This window comes from Phyllobates terribilis, unplaced genomic scaffold (assembly GCF_046119375.1).
Source record: "Phyllobates terribilis strain yellow unplaced genomic scaffold, ASM4611937v1 Scaffold_11__3_contigs__length_659146591, whole genome shotgun sequence".
NCBI lineage: Eukaryota > Metazoa > Chordata > Amphibia > Anura > Dendrobatidae > Phyllobates > Phyllobates terribilis.
The window spans coordinates 69827928-69850440 of NW_027362771.1; positions in this window are offsets into that span (position 1 = coordinate 69827928).

The window sequence follows — 22513 nt, forward strand, 5'->3', positions numbered from 1 at the left end:
TGTGACAGGGTGCATTTCACCACAGACACTTGGACGAGTAGGCATGGACAGGGGCGTTACATGTCGCTGACTGGGCACTGGGTAACTATGGTGACAGCAGGACAAGGGGCTGCTGTCCAAGTCTTGCCGTCCCCACGAGTTGTGCGTCAATCCTCTTTATGTCATTTTTCCTCCACTGCTTCTGCCTCCTCAACCTCCTCTCGGTCTTCCACCTGCACCCAAAGGCTGTCTGGTCATGCCACAAGCTTTCTAACTGCGCAGAAGGGATCCTGCACACCTCCTTACTATGCTGGCAGTAGGGCTCAACGTCATCAGGCGGTTTTTACATTGAAATGTCTGGGAAATGTGAGTCACACAGCTGAGGAGTTGTGGTCAGCTCTGGAGAACCAATTTCATGAATGGTTGTCTCCAGTGGACCTGAAACCAGGGAAGGCCGTGTGCGACAATGCTGCAAACCTGGGTGCGGCCTTTCGCCGGGGCAATGTCACACACGTGCCTTGTATGGCTCACGTGTTGAACCTGGTTGTCCAGCAATTTTTAGCCCACTATCCCAGACTAGATGGCCTTCTGCAGAGGGCACGGTCGCTGTGTGCTCACTTCCGCCGTTCGCATCCCGCAGCTCAGCGACTTACATCTCTACAGAAGTCGTTGGGCCTGCCACTTCACCGGCTAAAATGCGATGTGCCTACCCGGTGGAATTCAACTCTGCACATGTTGCAGCGACTGTGGCAGCACCGACAAGCCCTGGTGCAATACGTTCTGACGTATAGCCTGGGCCAACGAGATTCAGAGGTGGGGCAAATCACGCTGGAGGAGTGGTCTCAGATCAGGGACCTATGCACCCTTCTGCACAGTTTTGAAATGGCGACGAAGATGTTTAGTGCTGACGATGCCATTATCAGCATGACTATTCCGGTGATTTACATGCTGGAGCACATGTTAAACAGAATTCGGAGTCAGGTGGTGGCACAAGAGGAGGTGGAGGAAGTAGAGGAGGAGGAGTTGTATGCGGAAGGGCTAACATCTGCAAGGTCCAGACGGTCGGCAGCACCAAAGCGGCAGGCATGTGAGGGTGGGGGAGATGATTTTACCAGGGCGCATGGTAGCAGCCAAACTAGTGAGGAAGGTGCAGGAGCCCAGGAAGAAGTGGAGGACGAACTGATGGAAGACTCATCAGATGAGGGAGACCTTGATCACATTTCTGTTGTGCGAGGTTGGGGGGAGAGGACAGAGGAAGGAAGCATGATTGCTACCTCGCCACCAACACAACAGGGACTTGGTGCTCCTGGATGCGCAACACACATGAGTGCCTTCTTGCTGCACTACCTGCAACATGACCCTCGAATTGTGAGAATTAGAAATAATCCTGACTACTGGGTTGCCACACTGTTAGATCCCCGGTACAAAAGTAAATTTGCAGAAATTATTCCTGCCATAGAAAGGGATGCACGCATGCAGGAGTATCAGCAGAGACTGTTGCAGAATCTTACATGTGCTTTTCCACAAAATACCAGTGGTGCACGTAGTGAATCTCACAGTTCCAACTTGCCAACCGTGGGACCGTCAAGTGTTCAGCACTCAAACCGTAACAGAACCACAGTATCTGCTGGTAACATCAATTTTGCGGAATCATTTCACCACTTTTTTAGCCCATCCTTTGCAAGGCCACAGGAGACAAGAAGTCTGACACATAGTCAACGCCTAGAGACGATGGTACAGGAGTATCTCCAAGTAAACATTGAAGCCACGACTGTGTCACTGGACCCTTGCTCTTTTTGGGCTTCCAATCTGGATAAATGGCCGGAGCTAGCCACTTACGCCTTGGAGATCTTGTCATGCCCCGCAGCCAGCGTTCTGTCTGAACGTGTGTTCAGCGCTGCTGGTGGTGTGCTGACAGATAAGCGCACGCGGCTCTCCACTGATAATGTAGACAGACTCACGTTCATAAAGATGAACAAATCATGGATCCGAAACGACTTTTCTACCCCTGTGTCATCCTGGGGAGAGTAAAAGCTTGATGATTGGTTAAAATCACCCTACCAACCGTTTTAAGCTTTCAAATTACTAATCATGTTTATCTGTATCTTGACTGGAAAATAATTTGGGCTTTGTAGCAGTGTGCAGCACTGATCCTATTAGGCCATCTATAATAAGCTTCACCAGATTTAAAATTAAAAATAATTTTTAGCTGCATCTAGCCCGGAAAATAATTTTGGGGCTCCGAGATGCGCAAGACACATAAGTGCCTTCTTGCTGCACTACCTGCAGCATGACCCTCATATTGTCAGAATTCGAAGTAATCATGACTACTGGGTTGCCACACTCTTAGATCCCCCAAACTTTTCGATCAACCTTTTCATTTTAATAAAGACCAAAAAAATGGTCATTTTTGAAATTATAAGCATTAGCAGGTTGTTAGAAACTGAAATCAAACAGTTTTCAACTCAAAACTTTATTCTAGGTGATGTTACATTTTCACATAGGACCCCTTGTTTGAAAGGAGCTTCTGAACTCTCTCGTCCATTGAATTTGTCAGGTTTTGGATGGTTTCTGCTTCAATTGTTTTGCATGAGGACAGAATACCCTCCCAGAGCTGTTGCTTAGATGTGAACTGCCTCCCGCCATCATAGACACTCCTTTTAATGATGCTCCAAAGGTTCTGAATGGGGTAGAGGTCAGGGGAGCATGGGGGTCACACCATAAGTTTGTCCCCTTTTATGCCCATATCAGCCAGAGATGCAGATGTTTTATGTGCAGCATGAGATGGTGCATTATCATGCAGAAAAATGATCTTGCTGTGAAATACACGGTTCTTCTTCTTGAACCATGGCAGGAAGTGCTGTTTGAGAAAATCCACATACATTATGGAGTTCATCTTTAGCGCCTTCAGGGATCCTAAAGGGGCCGACAATCTCTCTCCCCATGATTCCAGCCCAAAATATTACTCCACCTCCTCCTTGTTGGCGCTGTAGCCGTGTTTGCGTGGGGTGTCCATCAACCAGCCATCCTCCACTCCATTCATCTGGACCATCGAGCGCTGCACGGCACTCATCCGTGAACAAAACAGTTTTGAAATCAGTCTTCATGTAATGTTTGGCCCACTGGAGCCGTTTCTGCTTGTGTGAAGTGGATAGAGGAGGTCGACAGGATGGCATATGCACAGCTGCAAACCTCTGAAGTACCCTGCATCTTGTTGTTCGGGGGACGTTGGAGGCACAAGCAGCTTCAAAAACTTGTCTGCTGCTATGACAAGGCTTTTTTGCCGCTGCTGTTTCAACCTGACGTAATTGCCTGTAGGAAAGAGTCCTCAATTTGCCCTTATCAGCACGCACACGTGTGTACTGTGAATCAGCTACATACTTCTTGATTGCCAAGACACTTCATCCTGATCATCGCACAATGTTGATTGTAGTCATGCCTTGACCTAAACACTCCACAATTTGTTGCTTCTCAGCAGCCGACACATCCTTTTTCTTTCCCATTTTGGCAGAAAATGTAGGCTGCTTAATAATGTGAGAGAGCCTTCTTAAGTAGTCTTGCCTTTCATTGGACACACCTGCCAAACTAATTAGCACAGGTGTCTGCAATTGCTTACAGTGATATAAAGAGCCCTGACACACATCACCATCAATGAGTTTAACTGACAAACAAACAAATTCTTCCCTTATCACTCCTAAACACTTTTTGCATAATAATTTGGAACGCGGTGTACATGTGCTTTTCCACAAAACACCAGTGGTTCACGTAGTGAATCTTACAGTTCTAACTTGCCAACCGTGGTCTGTATGGAATTGTTCAATAAAGGGCCCAAAATTAAGATAACATAGATGGGAGAGGTCTCTATGAATAGGAATTCCTAAGTATTTGATACCCTGTGAGGGCCAGGCAAAGGGAAAGTTGGACTGGATGGAATCCTATATGGATTTAGGGAGGGAGACATCGAGGGCCTCAGACTTCGCTGCATTGATTTTAAAATTTTACCATGTAACAAAGTGATCTATTTCAGCCATAACAGCAGGGATGGATATATGTGATTGAGTGATATATACTAGGACATCATCAGCAAATAGAGAGCACTTGTACTCGGTGCCTCCCACCTCAATCCACCTAATATTGGGGTTATGGCGAATTGATGAGAGCAGGTGCTCCATCACTAGGATGTATAAGAGAGGGGACAGAGGACATCCCTGCCTTGTCCCATTGGTGATTGTGAAAGGTGATGAAAATGTTCTGACGCACCCCCTGGGCCTTGGGACACCCGGAGCCGGACCCTTTTTGGTGGATGCTGGTGGTTGTAGTCTTTGTGGCGGCGATCCGGTTCCGTGGCTCAGGGCGGTCAAACCAGTGGCGGAACTATTTATGTGGTTTTGATGTTTAAATGTCCGACTACGCCACCCGTGGATTGCGGTCAGAGTGAACCGCCGCTACAGGGCAGACCGCTAAGGCTGGTGTTGTGGGTGCAGCAGAGCGTAGCATAACTCCCCACGGGAGGAGTATAGCCTCAGGGCAGTGTATGCGGAGGATGGGGGTGATGGTGCAGGGCAGCAGCAGTAACGACACGGAGTCAGTGATGCAGTTCAGGGCCTTTACTCACAGTTCTTATTATCCAGACCACGTCGTACTGTGCTCACCAGGTGAGGGGCTCAGACAACTCCCAGATAACTTTGGAGCGCTTCACAGGACCCCCTTTGTGTGTCCTTTGTCTGGCCTTTCTTACCAACACTTCTGTCCGGCTGCCTCGGGCCTCCTCTTGGTAAACTTGGCGCCAGTTTCCCTGACCCTATGTGGTGCCTTCCTAGCGGGTGGAGCAAGGGGCTGCGCCACATAAAATGTCAGAGCCTCCGGTTTCTAGCTGAGGGTCGTTTCCTGCCTCCACTAGTTCGGGGACCGGTCTCCCCCTTTGGCCTGACCCCTCCACGCAGGTGGATTCGGGCGTGCGGTGGCGACTCGCCCGTCCGCACCCCTGGGATCCCTTCATTCCTCGTTCCTGGAGCCTTCTCCGCTCCTCTTCCTTCCTTCTCCCTCTTGCAGGCCTGGGCCTCTGTTACTAGGCCCGCCTCCGGAGCAGAGCTCATGCAGAGCCCCTGCTCCCTGCCACTTCTGCTCAGACTTCTCTGCACTGAACTAAGATGGTGCCCACCTTTTATACTCCCTTCTCAATGCACCCAGGAACTGCTTCCTCCCTGCTCCTGCACTGCAGGGTTCCCCTTCCTCAGTGTTCCCTCCCCCCACTCCAGCCAGGGACAGGGACTGTCGTGCCCATCTCAGGGGCATATTGGTCGCCCTGCCCCACGGCAATGTGGTGTAATGCATGCAGGTGTCGGGTCCTGATCCACACTCCATCCTTATCTGAGAGTGAGATATCACACCTCTGGGTGAGGTGCAATACGTCTGTAGCAACCGAGCCCTCGGTGCTACAGTTCCATTTATCTTCAGCCTAGGTGACATATTGTGATACAGGGCCGTGATTTTGGCTATAAAAGGGTCCCCTAGACCCCTACCCCAAGCTTTTTAAGAGAATCATATATGGCGTGCCAGGAGACTCTATGGAATGCTTTCTCAGCATCCAACGAGAGTATCTACTTACAAATTTTTAACTGCATCTAGCCCAGGAAATACTTTGTGCCTAGTAGCAGTGTCTGCTAGTCAGCGGATTATCCCGGCTGTTAAGCAAGCTACACCACCTGTAGTTTGGACACTTAATTTTTTCAAAGGAAATGCTTCGGGACCACGGGATACTTAGTGAAGAGCATCAGGAGGCACCCCAAGGCATAGGGGCTGGGACTGGCACTAGGATGCCTTGCGGTGGACAGCCGAGCTCGATCCTTATAAAAGATTTTTAACTGCAGCAGCTTTAGTGGACGCTACTGGAGCTGGAATTACGCGGCTGCTGGCATGAGACTTGCCCTCCAATAGATCCTTGTAAATGGATTTAAAGTGTATTCATTCAAATTAGAGGGACAATTTAAATTAAAAAGCTTAGAGCTGCCTCCACCACAGGGGGGCTCTCTCGACCCACCAGCGGACAGGCACCAGTATTGGGAGAGGGGGGCTGGCCGTCAGGGTTCACCGCGGCTCTGGCACAAACCCGGCGACACGGAGGTGGCACGGGCAGGAGCGGACTGGCCGTCTCGGCTTCTCACTTTTTGGATTTTAGAAGGGCATGACATGCCTATATCTGTGTCTCCCCCTCCTTTTACTCCTCCACCTCTTTTCTTTTCGCATGACTATATGTACTTGTCACTTTTCCATGTGTTAGTTGTGTCTTCTGAGCAGTTTGTCAGCTTTTGGACACCTTTGAAGGTGTTTTCTATGTGTTTCTATGTGTTTTTGTTTGCCTGCCATTGGTTTTAACGGTGTTCGAAGGTGTTCGACGAACAGTTCGACGAACAGTTCGGCGAACACACGGGTGTTCGACGAACCGAACCGAACTCGAACACTACGGGGGTGGCTCAACACTAGTGTTGACTAATGACATCAACACCCTATATAAGGTGTGCTTAATTATTAGGCAACTTCCTTTCCTTTGGCAAAATGGGTCAGAAGAGAGATTTGACGGGCTCTGAAAAGTCTAAAATTGTGAGATGTCTTGCAGAGGGATGCAGCAGTCTTGAAATTTCCAAACTTTTGAAGCGTGATCACCGAACAATCAAGTGTTTCATGGCAAATAGCCAACAGTGTCGTAAGAAGCGTGTTGGCCAAAAAAGGCGCAAAATAGCTGTCCATGAATTGAGGAAAATCAAGCGTGAAGCTGCCAAGATGCCATTCGCCACCAGTTTTGCCATATTTCAGAGCTGCAACGTTACTGTAGTATCAGAAAGCGCAATTTGTGCGACACTCAGGGACATGGCCAAGGTAAGGAAGGCTGAAAAACGACCACCTTTGAACAAGAAACATAAGATAAAACGTCAAGAAAGGGTCAAGAAATATCTTAAGACTGATTTTTCAAAGGTTTTATGGACTGATGAAATGAGAGTGACTCTTGATGGGCCAGATGGATGGGCCAGAGGCTGGATCAGTAAAGGGCAGAGAGCTCCACTCCGACTCAGACGCCAGCAAGGTGAAGGTGGGGTACTGGTATGGGCTGGTATCATCAAAGATGAACTTGTGGGACCTTTTAGGATTGAGGATGGAGTGAAGCTCAACTCCCAGACCTACTGCTAGTTTCTGGAAGACAACTTCTTCAAGCAGTGGTAAGTAAGAAGTCGGTATCGTTCAAGAAAAATATGATTTTCATGCAGTACAATGCTCCATCACATGCATTCAACTACTTCACAGCGTGGCTGGCCAGCAAAGGTCTAAAAGAAGAAAAAATAATGACATGGCTGCCTTGTTCACCTCATCTGAACCCCATAGAGAACATGTGGTCCATCATAAAATGTGAGATCTACAGGGAGGGAAAACAGTACACCTCTCGGAACAGTGTCTGGGAGGCTGTGGTGACTGCTGCACGCAATGTTGATCGAAAACACATCAAGCAACTGACAGAATCTATGAATGGAAGGCTGTTGAGTGTCATCATAAAGAAAGGTTGCTATATTGATCACTAATTTTTTTGGTTTTTGTTTTTGCATGTCAGAAATGTTTATTTCTAAATTTTGTGCACTGATATTGATTTACCTGGTGAAAATAAACAAGTGAGATGGGATTATATTTGTTTTTTATTAAGTTGCCTAATAATTCTTCACAGTAATAGTTACCTGCATAAACAGATATCCTCCTAAGATAGCCAAATCTAAAAAAAAAACACTCCAACTTCCAAAAATATTAAGCTTGGATATTTATGAGTCTTTTCGGTTGACTGAGAACATAGTTGTTGATCAATAATAAAAATAATCCTCTAAAATGCAACGTGCCTAATAATTCTGCACACAGTGTAATTATATATCTATCTATCATCTAGTTATGCCCTATCTATCTATCCATCCATCTATCTATCCAATTATCTATATCTTTGCACATCTTTAATAGAGATGAGCGTTGTTCTACTCGAACTGTTCGCCAATCTCAAATTCGAGCTGTTTTGGGCGGTGTTCGAGCCGTTCGGCGAACACGAACGATTTGAGAAAAATTCGGCTGTTCGAGGTTATGTTCGATAACTGTTCGTGCACCAAAATCATAACTGGATTTTTTCTCAGTAATGATGAAAATTAATGTTAATACGCAGTTTGAGTGTACAGCGGGGTGGGGGGAGGGGCAGGGGATGGATCTCTGCAGGAATAATGAAGATCTCCATTTTTTTTTCTCTTTCCCGCATTTGCAGTGGGGAGGTGCAGTCTGTCAGCCTATCAGCAGCGCACACACGGAGCGAACTGCTGTTTTTCACACAAGCAAGGGCATGTGTCATTGGCAGTGTATGTCACATGTCCTTGCCCTATAAGACCAAGCCATTTTCCCCGTCGCCACCATTTTCTCACTGCTGCAGCTGCGTGTTAGACGGCACCGCTGTTGCTGTGTGCACTATACCTTGTTAATTTCAAGCCAATTTTCGCACAAATCTACAGATAGCTTGGGAGTAGGGAATAGTTGTGATTGCAGTCCTTTTAAGGACTAGGTTACAGCATTTCCTACAACTTTTATCAGGCAGGTCTGTGCTCTTAAATAGATAGATTGTGGGAGTAAAGACTAATTGTAATTGCAGTCCTTTTCAGGACTAGGTTACATCAGTTCCTATCAGTTTTTGCCAGGCAGGTCTGTGCCAGTGCTGTGCAAGTTTTTTTCACAGCATTTGGCTGAATCTAGCAAAGCTAATCCTTTTTGGCCTATTGCAGAGTGTGTTAGTCAGTGGAGTAGCCTATCTGTGTTGCAAGATATACCACCTGTGTATAGAATACCAATTTTTTACTGCACCTAGTGAAGTAAAATCTTTTGGGCATAGCATCATTCTATTAGTCCATCTATACTGACCTCCATCAGGTTGCAAATTGAATATAATTTTTTTCTGCATCTAGCTCTGAAAAAATATTTGGGCTTCAAGCAGTGTGTGGGACTTGTTCTATTAGTCCATCTATACTGACCTCCATCAGGTTGCAAACTGAATATAATTTTTTTCTGCATCTAGCTCTGAAAAAATATTTGGCCTTCTAGCAGTGTGTGGGACTTTCTGTATTAGTCCATCTATACTGACCTCCATCAGGTTGCAAATTAAAAATAATTTTTATCTGCATCTAGCTCTGAAAAAATATTTGGGCTTCTAGCAGTGTGTGGGACTTTGTCTATTAGTCCATCTATACTGACCTCCATCAGGTTGCAAATTAAAAATAATTTTTATCTGCATCTACTTCTGAAAAATTATTTGGGCTTCTAGCTGTGTGTGGGACTTGTTCTATTAGTCCATCTATACTGACCTCCATCAGGTTGCAAACTGAATATAATTTTTTTCTGCATCTAGCTCTGAAAAAATATTTGGCCTTCTAGCAGTGTGTGGGACTTTCTCTATTAGTCCATCTATACTGACCTCCATCAGGTTGCAAACTGAATATATTTTTTTTCTGCATTTACCTCTGAAAAAATATTGGGCTTCTAGCTGTGTGTGGGACTTGTTCTATTAATCCATCTATACTGACCTCCATCAGGTTGCAAACTGAATATATTTTTTTTCTGCATCTACCTCTGAAAAAATATTGGGCTTCTAGCTGTGTGTGGGACTTGTTCTATTAATCCATCTATACAGACCTCCATCAGGTTGCAAACTGAATATAATTTTTTTCTGCATCTAGCTCTGAAAAAATATTTGGCCTTCTAGCAGTGTGTGGGACTTTCTCTATTAGTCCATCTATACTGACCTCCATCAGGTTGCAAATTAAAAATAATTTTTATCTGCATCTAACTCTGAAAAAATATTTGGCCTTCTAGCAGTGTGTGGGACTTTCTCTATTACTCCATCTATACTGACCTCCATCAGGTTGCAAATTAAAAATAATTTTTATCTGCATCTACCTCTGAAAAAATATTTGGGCTTCTAGCTGTGTGTGGGACGTGTTCTATTAGTCCATCTATACTGACCTCCATCGGGTTGCAAACTGAATATAATTTTTTTCTGCATCTAGCTCTGAAAAAATATTTGGCCTTCTAGTAGTGTGTGGGACTTTCTCTATTAGTCCATCTATACTGACCTCCATCAGTTTGCAAATTAAAAATAATTTTTATCTGCATCTAGATCTGAAAAAATATTTGGCCTTCTAGCAGTGTTTGGGACTTTCTCTATTAGTCCATCTATACTGACCTCCATCAGGTTGCAAATTAAAAATAATTTTTATCTGCCTCTACCTCTGAAAAAATATTTGGGCTTCTAGCTGTGTGTGGGACTTGTTCTATTAGTCCATCTATACTGACCTCCATCAGGTTGCAAACTGAATATAATTTTTTTCTGCATCTAGCTCTGAAAAAATGTTTGGCCTTCTAGCAGTGTGTGGGACTTTCTCTATTAGTCCATCTATACTGACCTCCATCAGGTTGCAAATTAAAAATAATTTTTATCTGCATCTAGCTCTGAAAAAATATTTGGCCTTCTAGCAGTGTGTGGGACTTTCTCTAATAGTCCATCTATACTGACCTCCATCAGGTTGCAAATTAAAAATAATTTTTATCTGCATCTAGCTCTGAAAAAATATTTGGCGTTCTAGCAGTGTGTGGGACTTTGTCTATTAGTCCATCTATACTGACCTCCATCAGGTTGCAAATTAAAAATAATTTTTATCTGCATCTACTTCTGAAAAATTATTTGGGCTTCTAGCTGTGTGTGGGACTTGTTCTATTAGTCCATCTATACTGACCTCCATCAGGTTGCAAACTGAATATAATTTTTTTCTGCATCTAGCTCTGAAAAAATATTTGGCCTTCTAGCAGTGTGTGGGACTTTCTCTATTACTCCATCTATACTGACCTCCATCAGGTTGCAAATTAAAAATAATTTTTATCTGCATCTACCTCTGAAAAAATATTTGGGCTTCTAGCTGTGTGTGGGACGTGTTCTATTAGTCCATCTATACTGACCTCCATCGGGTTGCAAACTGAATATAATTTTTTTCTGCATCTAGCTCTGAAAAAATATTTGGCCTTCTAGTAGTGTGTGGGACTTTCTCTATTAGTCCATCTATACTGACCTCCATCAGTTTGCAAATTAAAAATAATTTTTATCTGCATCTAGCTCTGAAAAAATATTTGGCCTTCTAGCAGTGTTTGGGACTTTCTCTATTAGTCCATCTATACTGACCTCCATCAGGTTGCAAATTAAAAATAATTTTTATCTGCCTCTACCTCTGAAAAAATATTTGGGCTTCTAGCTGTGTGTGGGACTTGTTCTATTAGTCCATCTATACTGACCTCCATCAGGTTGCAAACTGAATATAATTTTTTTCTGCATCTAGCTCTGAAAAAATGTTTGGCCTTCTCGCAGTGTGTGGGACTTTCTCTATTAGTCCATCTATACTGACCTCCATCAGGTTGCAAATTAAAAATAATTTTTATCTGCATCTAGCTCTGAAAAAATATTTGGCCTTCTAGCAGTGTGTGGGACTTTCTCTAATAGTCCATCTATACTGACCTCCATCAGGTTGCAAATTAAAAATAATTTTTATCTGCATCTAGCTCTGAAAAAATATTTATCCTTCTAGCAGTGTGTGGGACTTTCTCTATTAGTCCATCTATACTGACCTCCATCAGGTTGCAAATTAAAAATAATTTTTATCTGCATCTACCTCTGAAAAAATATTTGGGCTTCTAGCTGTGTGTGGGACTTGTTCTATTAGTCCATCTATACTGACCTCCATCAGGTTGCAAACTGAATATATTTTTTTCTGCATCTAGCTCTGAAAAAATATTTGGCCTTCTAGCAGTGTGTGGGACTTTCTCTATTAGTCCATCTATACTGACCTCCATCAGGTTGCAAATTAAAAATATTTTTTTTTCTGCATCTACCTCTGAAAAAATATTGGGCTTCTAGCTGTGTGTGGGACTTTTTCTATTAATCCATCTATACAGACCTCCATCAGGTTGCAAACTGAATATAATTTTTTTCTGCATCTACCTCTGAAAAAATATTTGGGCTTCTAGCTGTGTGTGGGACTTGTTCTATTAGTCCATCTATACTGACCTCCATCAGGTTGCAAACTGAATATAATTTTTTTCTGCATCTAGCTCTGAAAAAATATTTGGCCTTCTAGCAGTGTGTGGGACTTGTTCTATTAGTCCACCTATACTGACCTCCATCAGGTTGCAAATTCAAAATAATTTTTTGTCTGCATCTAGCTCTGAAAAAATATTTGGCCTTCTAGTAGTGTGTGGGACTTTCTCTATTAGTCCATCTATACTGACCTCCATCAGGTTGCAAACTGAATATAGTTTTTTTCTGCATCTACCTCTGAAAAAATATTTGGGCTTCTAGCTGTGTGTGTGACTTGTTCTATTAGTCCATCTATACTGACCTCCATCAGGTTGCAAATCGAATATAATTTTTTTCTGCATCTAACCCAGCCAATAGTTTTGGCCTAATACCACAGTTTGGCCACTCAGATCTGCTCGGTTCCCATCCATTGTTTTTTTGTGCAAACAACTCTAGAGTTGTGAATTAGTTAACCACCAAAATGAGTGGAAAAAGGCCTGCTGCTGGTGGAAAGGGGAATAGGCGTGTTGGGAAGGGGAAAAAAGGTTGTGTCCGTGGGGTAGGTGCTAAAGCAACAGTAACATCTGCAGAAGAAAGACCATCTTCCAGCCAAACTAAAATGTCTACTTCTTTTAGCGGACAATGTGATAAGATCCCTTTCTTACGGCCACGCCAATCGCTACAAATTCCAGATGAGGCACAAAAACAGCAGGTGCTTCAACGGATATCAAGTGCTCCTTTAAGTGGGCTCTCCTCCACATCAGCTTCAACATCACAAATACTCCAGTCCTCAAAGGTGTCAACCCAATCGCACTTGCTTCCTCACAGCTCCCAAATCTCCAGCTGCCCGTCTGAGTATGAGGTAGAACAGATGGTTGAGTCTGCAGAGCTGTTTACTCATACTATAGCCTGGGAATCAGAGGTCGACTCCAGCGCTTCTGTGAATCCAGACGAGGAAATGATCTGCACTGATGCCCAGAATCTTTATGAGTTGGATCCAGGACCAGACGCAGAAGGTTCTGACCATAATGTAGACCCTCATTCCCAAACTGTAACTCCTGTTGGTGGAGACAATGAGGAAGACGATGATGAGACTCAAATACCTGATTGGAGCGACAACTTTAGTTTTTTGTCAGGGCAGGAACAGGTTGGCTCTGAGGACGACGGGTGTGATAACGCACAGGGTGATGATGATGAGGTTGGAGATCCCACTTACTGTCAACCCACAGTCAGCCAAGAGATGAGGTCAACAGAGGAGGTGGAGGAAGATGCTAGTGACGACGAGGTCAGGTTGCGCCTTCCTGGACAGAGACGTAGTACTGGAAGCACGTCAACAACTGCATCCTCAAACACAACTCTGCCTCTCACCACAAGTTGTGGTGGCTCTTCAGGTCGCATGGGTGCTAAGCCTTGCATAGCCTGGGCATTTTTTCAGATCGATAAAGATGACCCAACTCGTGTTATCTGCAACATTTGTCAGCAAAAGCTAAGTAGAGGCCAAAAAATACATAGTTTGAGTACTTCATGCATGAACCGGCACATGGACATGAAGCATAAGTTGCAGTGGGAAGCTCAGTGTGCTACAATGCGGCCTAGCTGGCCGGGCCAACCACCGTCTGCCATATCTTGTGCATCCGCGGCCTCTTCATCCTCTGTGACTGGGGGGACAGCAGTCACACCTGTTTTGGGGCGCAGACCTGCCACCTCTTTACCCGCAACAGCCAGCGTGATTGGCAGGTCATCATTTTCTTTGGAGGTGGTAACACCAGCTGGTGTTGAGCGCTGTCCGACATCGATAGCACCACCTTTGGATCAACGCAACCTAACATGTCCGCCTGCATCTTCCTCACAGACCGGCAGTTTGCCGGGGACACCCTTATCAACCCCTTCTAAGCACAATAGCCAGCCCTCGGTCCCTCAGATGTGGACAAGTAAAAGACCATTTCCTCCTAGCCATGAGAAAGCTAAGAGGTTGAATTTCACCATCTGCAAGCTCTTGGCTACAGAAATGCTGCCTTTCCGCCTGGTGGACACAGAGGATTTTCGAGACCTTATGTCCGTCGCAGTGCCCCAGTACCAGATGCCCAGTCGGCACTACTTCTCAAAGAAAGGTGTGCCTGCGCTCCACCAGCATGTCGCACACAACATCACCGCTTCTTTGAGAAACTCTGTGTGTGACAGGGTGCATTTCACCACAGACACTTGGATGAGTAGGCATGGACAGGGGCGTTACATGTCGCTGACTGGGCACTGGGTAACTATGGTGACAGCAGGACAAGGGGCTGCTGTCCAAGTCTTGCCGTCCCCACGAGTTGTGCGTCAATCCTCTTTATGTCAAAGTTCCTCCACTGCTTCTGCCTCCTCAACCTCCTCTTGGTCTTCCACCTGCACCCAAAGCCTGTCTGGTCATGCCACAAGCTTTCTAACTGCGCAGAAGGGATCCTGCACACCTCCTTACTATGCTGGCAGTAGGGCTCAACGTCATGAGGCGGTTTTTACTTTGAAATGTCTGGGAAATGTGAGTCACACAGCTGAGGAGTTGTGGTCAGCTCTGGAGAACCAATTTCATGAATGGTTGTCTCCACTGGACCTGAAACCAGGGAAGGCCGTGTGCGACAATGCTGCAAACCTGGGTGCGGCCCTTCGCCGGGGCAATGTCACACACGTGACTTGAATGGCTCACATGTTGAACCTGGTTGTCCTGCAATTTTTAGCCTACTATCCCAGACTAGATGGCCTTCTGCAGAGGGCACGGTCGCTGTGTGCTTACTTACGCTGTTTGCATCCCGCAGCTCATCGACTTACATCTCTACAGAAGTCGTTGGGCCTGCCACTTCACCGGCTAAAATGCGATGTGCCTACCCGGTGGAATTCAACTCTGCACATGTTGCAGCGACTGTGGCAGCACCGACAAGCCCTGGTGCAATACGTTCTGACGTATAGCCTGGGCCAACGAGATCCAGAGGTGGGGCAAATCACGCTGGAGGAGTGGTCTCAAATCAGGGACCTATGCACCCTTCTGCACAGTTTTGAAATGGCGACGAAGATGTTTAGTGCTGACGATGCCATTATCAGCATGACTATTCCGGTGATTTACATGCTGGAGCACATGTTAAACAGAATTCGGAGTCAGGTGGTGGCACAAGAGGAGGTGGAGGAAGTAGAGGAGGAGGAGTTGTATGCGGAAGGGCTAACATCTGCAAGGTCCAGACGGTCGGCAGCACCAAGGCGGCAGGCATGTGAGGGTGGGGGAGATGGTTTTACCAGGGCGCATGGTAGCAGCCAAACTAGTGAGGAAGGTGCAGGAGCCCAGGAAGAAGTGGAGGACGAACTGATGGAAGACTCATCAGATGAGGGAGACCTTGATCACATTTCTGTTGTGCGAGGTTGGGGGGAGAGGACAGAGGAAGGAAGCATGATTGTTACCTCGCCACCAACACAACAGGGACTTGGTGCTCCTGGATGCGCAACACACATGAGTGCCTTCTTGCTGCACTACCTGCAACATGACCCTCGAATTGTGAGAATTAGAAATAATCCTGACTACTGGGTTGCCACACTGTTAGATCCCCGGTACAAAAGTAAATTTGCCGAAATTATTCCTGCCATAGAAAGGGATGCACGCATGCAGGAGTATCAGCAGAGACTGTTGCAGAATCTTACATGTGCTTTTCCACAAAACACCAGTGGTGCACGTAGTGAATCTCACAGTTCCAACTTGCCAACCGTGGGACCGTCAAGTGTTCAGCACTCAAACCGTAACAGAACCACAGTATCTGCTGGTAACATCAATTTTGCGGAATCATTTCACCACTTTTTTAGCCCATCCTTTGCAAGGCCACAGGAGACAAGAAGTCTGACACATAGTCAACGCCTAGAGACGATGGTACAGGAGTATCTCCAAGTAAACATTGAAGCCATGACTGTGTCACTGTACCCTTGCTCCTTTTGGGCTTCCAATCTGGATAAATGGCCGGAGCTAGCCACTTACGCCTTGGAGATCTTGTCATGCCCCGCAGCCAGCGTTCTGTCTGAACGTGTGTTCAGCGCTGCTGGTGGTGTGCTGACAGATAAGCGCACGCGGCTCTCCACTGATAATGTAGACAGACTCACGTTCATAAAGATGAACAAATCATGGATCCGAAACGACTTTTCTACCCCTGTGTCATCCTGGGGAGAGTAAAAGCTTGATGATTGGTTAAAATCACCCTACCAACCGTTTTAAGCTTTCAAATTACTAATCATGTTTATCTGTATCTTGGCTGGAAAATAATTTGGGCTTTGTAGCAGTGTGCAGCACTGATTCTATTAGGCCATCTATAATAAGCTCCACCAGATTTAAAATTACTAATCATGTTTATCTGTATCTTGGCTGGAAAATAATTTGGGCTTTGTAGCAGTGTGCAGCACTGATCCTATTAGGCCATCTATACTAAGCTCCACCAGATTTAAAATTAATAATAATTTTTAGCTGCATCTAGCCCGGAAAATATTTTTGGGGCTCCGAGATGCGCAAGACACATAATTGCCTTCTTACTGCACTACCTGCAACATGACCCTCATATTGTCAGAATTTGAAGTAATCATAACTACTGGGTTGCCACACTCTTAGATCCCCCAAACTTTTCGATCAACCTTTTCATTTTAATAAAGACCAAAAAAATTGTCATTTTTGAAATTATAAGCATTAGCAGGTTATTAGAAACTGAAATCAAACAGTTTTCAACTCAAAACTTTATTCTAGGTGATGTTACATTTTCACATAGGACCCCTTGTTCGAAAGGAGCTTCTGAACTCTCTTGTCCATTGAATTTGTCAGGTTTTGGATGGTTTCTGCTTCAATTGTTTTGCATGAGGACAGAATACCCTCCCAGAGCTGTTGCTTAGATGTGAACTGCCTCCCGCCATCATAGACACTCCTTTTGATGATGCTCCAGAGGTTCTGAATGGGGTAGAGGTCAGGGGAGCATGGGGGTAACACCATAAGTTTGTCCCCTTTTATGCCCATATCAGCCAGAGATGCAGATGTTTTATGTGCAGCATGAGATGGTGCATTATCATGCAAAAAAATGATCTTGCTGTGAAATTCACGGTTCTTCTTCTTGAACCATGGCAGGAAGTGCTGTTTGAGAAAATCCACATACATTATGGAGTTCATCTTTAGCGCCTTCAGGGATCCTAAAGGGGCCGACAATCTCTCTCCCCATGATTCCAGCCCAAAATATTACTCCACCTCCTCCTTGTTGGCGCTGTAGCCGTGTTTGCGTGGGGTGTCCATCAACCAGCCATCCTCCACTCCATCCATCTGGACCATCGAGCACTGCACGGCACTCATCCGTGAACAAAACAGTTTTGAAATCAGTCTTCATGTAATGTTTAGCCCACTGGAGCCGTTTCTGCTTGTGTGAAGTGGATAGAGGAGGTCGACAGGATGGCGTATGCACAGCTGCAAACCTCTGAAGGACCCTGCATCTTGTTGTTCGGGGGACGTTGGAGGCACCAGCAGCTTCAAAAACTTGTCTGCTGCTATGACAAGGCTTTTTTGCCGCTGCTCTTTTAACCTGACGTAATTGCCTGTAGGAAAGAGTCCTCAATTTGCCCTTATCAGCACGCACACGTGTGTACTGTGAATCAGCTACATACTTCTTGATTGCCAAGATACTTCATCTTGATCATCGCACAATGTTGATTGTAGTCATGCCTTGACCTAAACACTCCACAATTTGTTGCTTCTCAGCAGCCGACACATCCTTTTTCTTTCCCATTTTGGCAGAAACTGTAGGCTGCTTAATAATGTGAGACAGCCTTCTTAAGTAGTCTTGCCTTTCATTGGACACACCTGCCAAACTAATTAGCACAGGTGTCTGCAATTGCTTACAGTGATATAAAGAGCCCTGACACACATCACCATCAATGAGTTTAACTGACAAACAAACAAATTCTTCCCTTATCACTCCTAAACACTTTTTGCATAATAATTTGGAACACAGTGTACATGTGCTTTTCCACAAAACACCAGTGGTTCACGTAGTGAATCTTATAGTTCTAACTTGCCAACCGTGGTCTGTATGGAGTTGTTCAATAAAGGGCCCAAAATTAAGATAACATAGATGGGAGAGGTCTCTATGAATAGGAATTCCTAAGTATTTGATACCCTGTGAGGGCCAGGCAAAGGGAAAGTTGGACTGGATGGAATCCTATATGGATTTGGGGAGGGAGACATCGAGGGCCTCAGACTTCGCTGCATTGATTTTAAAATTTGACCATGTAACAAAGTGATCTATTTCAGCCATAACAGCATGGATGGATAAATGTGATTGAGTGATATATACTAGGACATCATCAGCAAATAGAGAGCACTTGTACTTGGTGCCTCCCACCTCAATCCACCTAATATTGGGGTTATGGCGAATTGATGAGAGCAGGTGCTCCGTCACTAGGATGTATAAGAGAGGGGACAGAGGACATCCCTGCCTTGTCCCATTGGTGATTGTGAAAGGTGATGAAAATGTTCTGATGCACCCCCTGGGCCTTGGGACACCCGGAGCCGGACCCTTTTTGGTGGATGCTGGTGGTTGTAGTCTTCGTGGCGGCGACCCGGTTCCGTGGCTCAGGGTGGCCAAACCAGTGGCGGAACTATTTATGTGGTTTGATGTTTAAATGTCCGACTACGCCACCCGTGGATTGCGGTCAGAGTGAACCGCCGCTGCAGGGCAGACCGCTGAGGCTGGTGTTGTGGGTGCAGCAGAGCATAGCATAACTCCCCACGGGAGGAGTATAGCCTCAGGGCAGTGTATGCGGAGGATGGGGGTGATGGTGCAGGGCAGCAGCAGTAACGACACGGAGTCAGTGATTCAGTCCAGGGCCTTTACTCACAGTTCTTATTATCCAGACCACGTCTGCAGGTAACGGCTGCCCACGTCGTACTGTGCTCACCAGGTGAGGGGCTCAGACAACTCCCAGATAACTTTGGAGCGCTTCACAGGACCCCCTTTGTGTGTCCTTTGTCTGGCCTTTCTTACCAACCCTTCCATCCGGCTGCCTCGGGCCTCCTCTTGGTAAACTTGGCGCCAGTTTCCCTGACCCTATGTGGTGCCTTCCTAGCGGGTATAGCGAGGGGCTGCGCCACATAAAATGTCACAGCCTCCGGTTTCTAGCTGAGGGTCATTTCCTGCCTCCACTAGTTTCGGGGACCGCTCTCCCCCTTTGGCCTGACCCCTCCATGCAGGTGGATTCGGGCGTGCGGTGGCGACTCGCCCGTCCGCACCCCTGGGATCCATTCGTTGCTCGTTCCTGGAGCCTTCTCCGCTCCTCTTCCTTCCTTCTCCCTCTTCCAGGCCTGGGCCTCTGTTACTAGGCCCGCCTCCGGAACAGAGCTCATGCAGAGCCCCTGCTCCCTGCCACTTCTGCTCAGACTTCTCTGCACTGAACTAAGATGGTGCCCACCTTTTATACTCCCTTCTCAATGCACCCAGGAACTGCTTCCTCCCTGCTCCTGCACTACAGGGTTCCCCTTCCTCAGTGTTCCCTCCCCCCACTCCAGCCAGGGACAGGGACTGTCTTGCCCATCTCAGGGGCATATTGGTCGCCCTGCCCCACGGCAATGTGGTGTAATGCATGCAGGTGTCGGGTCCTGATCCACACTCCATCCTTACCTGGGAGTGAGATATCACACCTCTGGGTGAGGTGCAATACCTCTGTAGCAACCAAGCCCTCAGGGTGCTACAGTTCCATTTATCTTCAGCCTAGGTGACGTATTGCGATACAGGCCCGTGATTTTGGCTATAAAAGGGTCCCCTAGACCCCTACCCCAAGCTTTTTAAGAGAATCATATATGGCGTGCCAGGAGACTCTATGGAATGCTTTCTCAGCATCCAACGAGAGTATCTAATTACAAATTTTTAACTGCATCTAGCCCAGGAAATACTTTGTGCCTAGTAGCAGTGTCTGCTAGTCAGCGGATTATCCTGGCTGTTAAGCAAGCTACACCACCTGTAGTTTGGACACTTAATTTTTTCAAAGGAAATGCTTCGGGACCACGGGATACTCAGTGAAGAGCATCAGGAGGCACCCCAAGGCATAGGGGCTGCGACTGGCAGTAGGATGCCTTGCGGTGGACAGCCGAGCTCGATCCTTAAAAAAGCTTTTTAACTGCAGCAGCTTTAGTGGACGCTACTGGAGCTGGAATTACGCGGCTGCTGGCATGAGACTTGCCCTCCAATAGATCCTTGTAAATGGATTTAAAGTGTATTCATTCAAATTAGAGAGACAATTTAAAATAAAAAGCTTAGAGCTGCCTCCACCACAGGGGGGCTCGCTTGACCCACCAGCGGACAGGCACCAGTTTTGGGAGAGGGGGGCTGGCCGTCAGGGTTCACCGCGGCTCTGGCACAAACCCGGCGACACGGAGGTGGCACGTGCAGCAGCGGACTGAACGTGTCGGCTTCTCACTTTTTGGATTTTAGAAGGGCATGACATGCCTATATCTGTGTCTCCCCCTCCTTTTACTCCTCCACCTCTTTTCTTTTCGCATGACTATATGTACTTGTCACTTTTCCATGTGTTAGTTGTGTCTTCTGAGCAGTTTGTCAGCTTTTGGACACCTTTGAAGGTGTTTTTTATGTGTTTCTATGTGTTTTTGTTTGCCTGCCATTGGTTTTAATGGTGTTCGAAGGTGTTCGACGAACAGTTCGATGAACAGTTCGGCGAATACACGGGTGTTCGACGAACCGAACCGAACTCGAACACTACGGGGGTGGCTCAACACTAATCTTTAATGGTATGATCTGCAACAAGAACTAAGGAAAGATAGGGGAAAGCTGTCCCTACAGTAAGACTAAGCTGAATCCCTACGATGTAGCGGGCTGCCTGTTCCTTGTGAACAGACCCTCCTTAGTCCTTGGCTAGTCTTAACGAAGACCTATAGAAACAAGGGAGGGGTCCCTAAAAGAACTAAGAACTGGGACAAAAATGGGACACCTCCTAAACAGAAATTGTTGTAGAACACAAAAGACAAACTGACAAAAAGTACTAGAGGTCCCAGAGGACCAAGCAAATGGATAGAGATAGGCACCGAAGCACCAGGCTAGCAAAACAGTCAAACAACACTGAAGTCCAGCAAAGCCATAAGGGCTGAGCTGGAATATATAGGCATATGGTCACGTTACCGCAAAACACAAGATAGAAAAAACTAACAGGAGGGTACTAACAGTACCCTCTCTTCTATGAGGATTCTCTGGATCCTCCAGGCCCAGGCCTATCCGGAAATCTCCTGTGGAAAGCTTTAACAAGCCTAGGTGCGGAGACATCATCCGTCCTTACCTTGGAGTTGTCTTCAGGACCGAAACCCTTCCAGGAGACAAGATACTGTAATCTCCCTCTATGCCATCCAGAATTCAAGATACGCAAAATTTCAAATTAGCCGTCTTCCACCACAGGGGGAACTGTGACAGTGGCGTCCGTATCAGATACGTCAGCCTTTTTCAACAAGGAAACATGAAATACAGGATTAATCTTCCAGGAAGTAGGGACATCCAACCTAACAGCAGACGGGTTAACAACCTGAAGCACTTTAAATGGACCCACAAACTTAGGACCCAGTTTTTTAGAGGGAATCCTCAACCGCAGGTTTTTCGAGGACAACCAAACCATGTCACCCACAGTAAACAAAACCTCTTTACGTTTCCTCTCAAAATACTTGTTGGACTTCTTGTTAGCCTCTTGAAGGTTGCAATGTACATTAGTCCAAACTCTCTCCAAATCACCGGAAAAATTGTCCTCCTCCGGCACCACCGACCCTAATTTGGAGAACGAACCAAAAGACGGATGTCTCCCAGTACAACAAAAAAAAGGAGAACACCGAGCAAAGGAGGATGTATGATTGTTAAGAGCAAATTCTGCGAGAAGCAGAAACTCAGACCACACCTCTTGATAGTCTGCCACAAAACAACCCAAAACCTGTTCAACATCCTGGTTCTTTCTTTCAGTCTGTCCATTAGACTCAGGATGATAACCAGACAAAAATGACAAATGTACTCCCAACCTGTCACAAAAAGCACGGCAAAAGCGAGCCACAAACTGAGGTCCTGTGGGATCGCCATGGAGTTTGACAATCTCCTTAACAAACGCCTTAGCGAGTGTCTTAGCACAGGGCAACCTAATGAATGGAACCAAGTGACACATCTTACTAAAACGGTCCACGACCACCCAGATGACAGTAAAACCCTCGGACAAAGGAAGATCAGTAATAAAATCCATTGTAAGATGCGTCCAAGGTGCACTAGGAACTTCCAGAGGGCAAAGCAACCCCGCAGCAGGAGTATGTGAAGCCTTTGACCTAGCACACACAGTACATTGACGCACCCACTTGATGACTTCCTTCTGCAATCCAGGCCACCAAAAACTGCGACT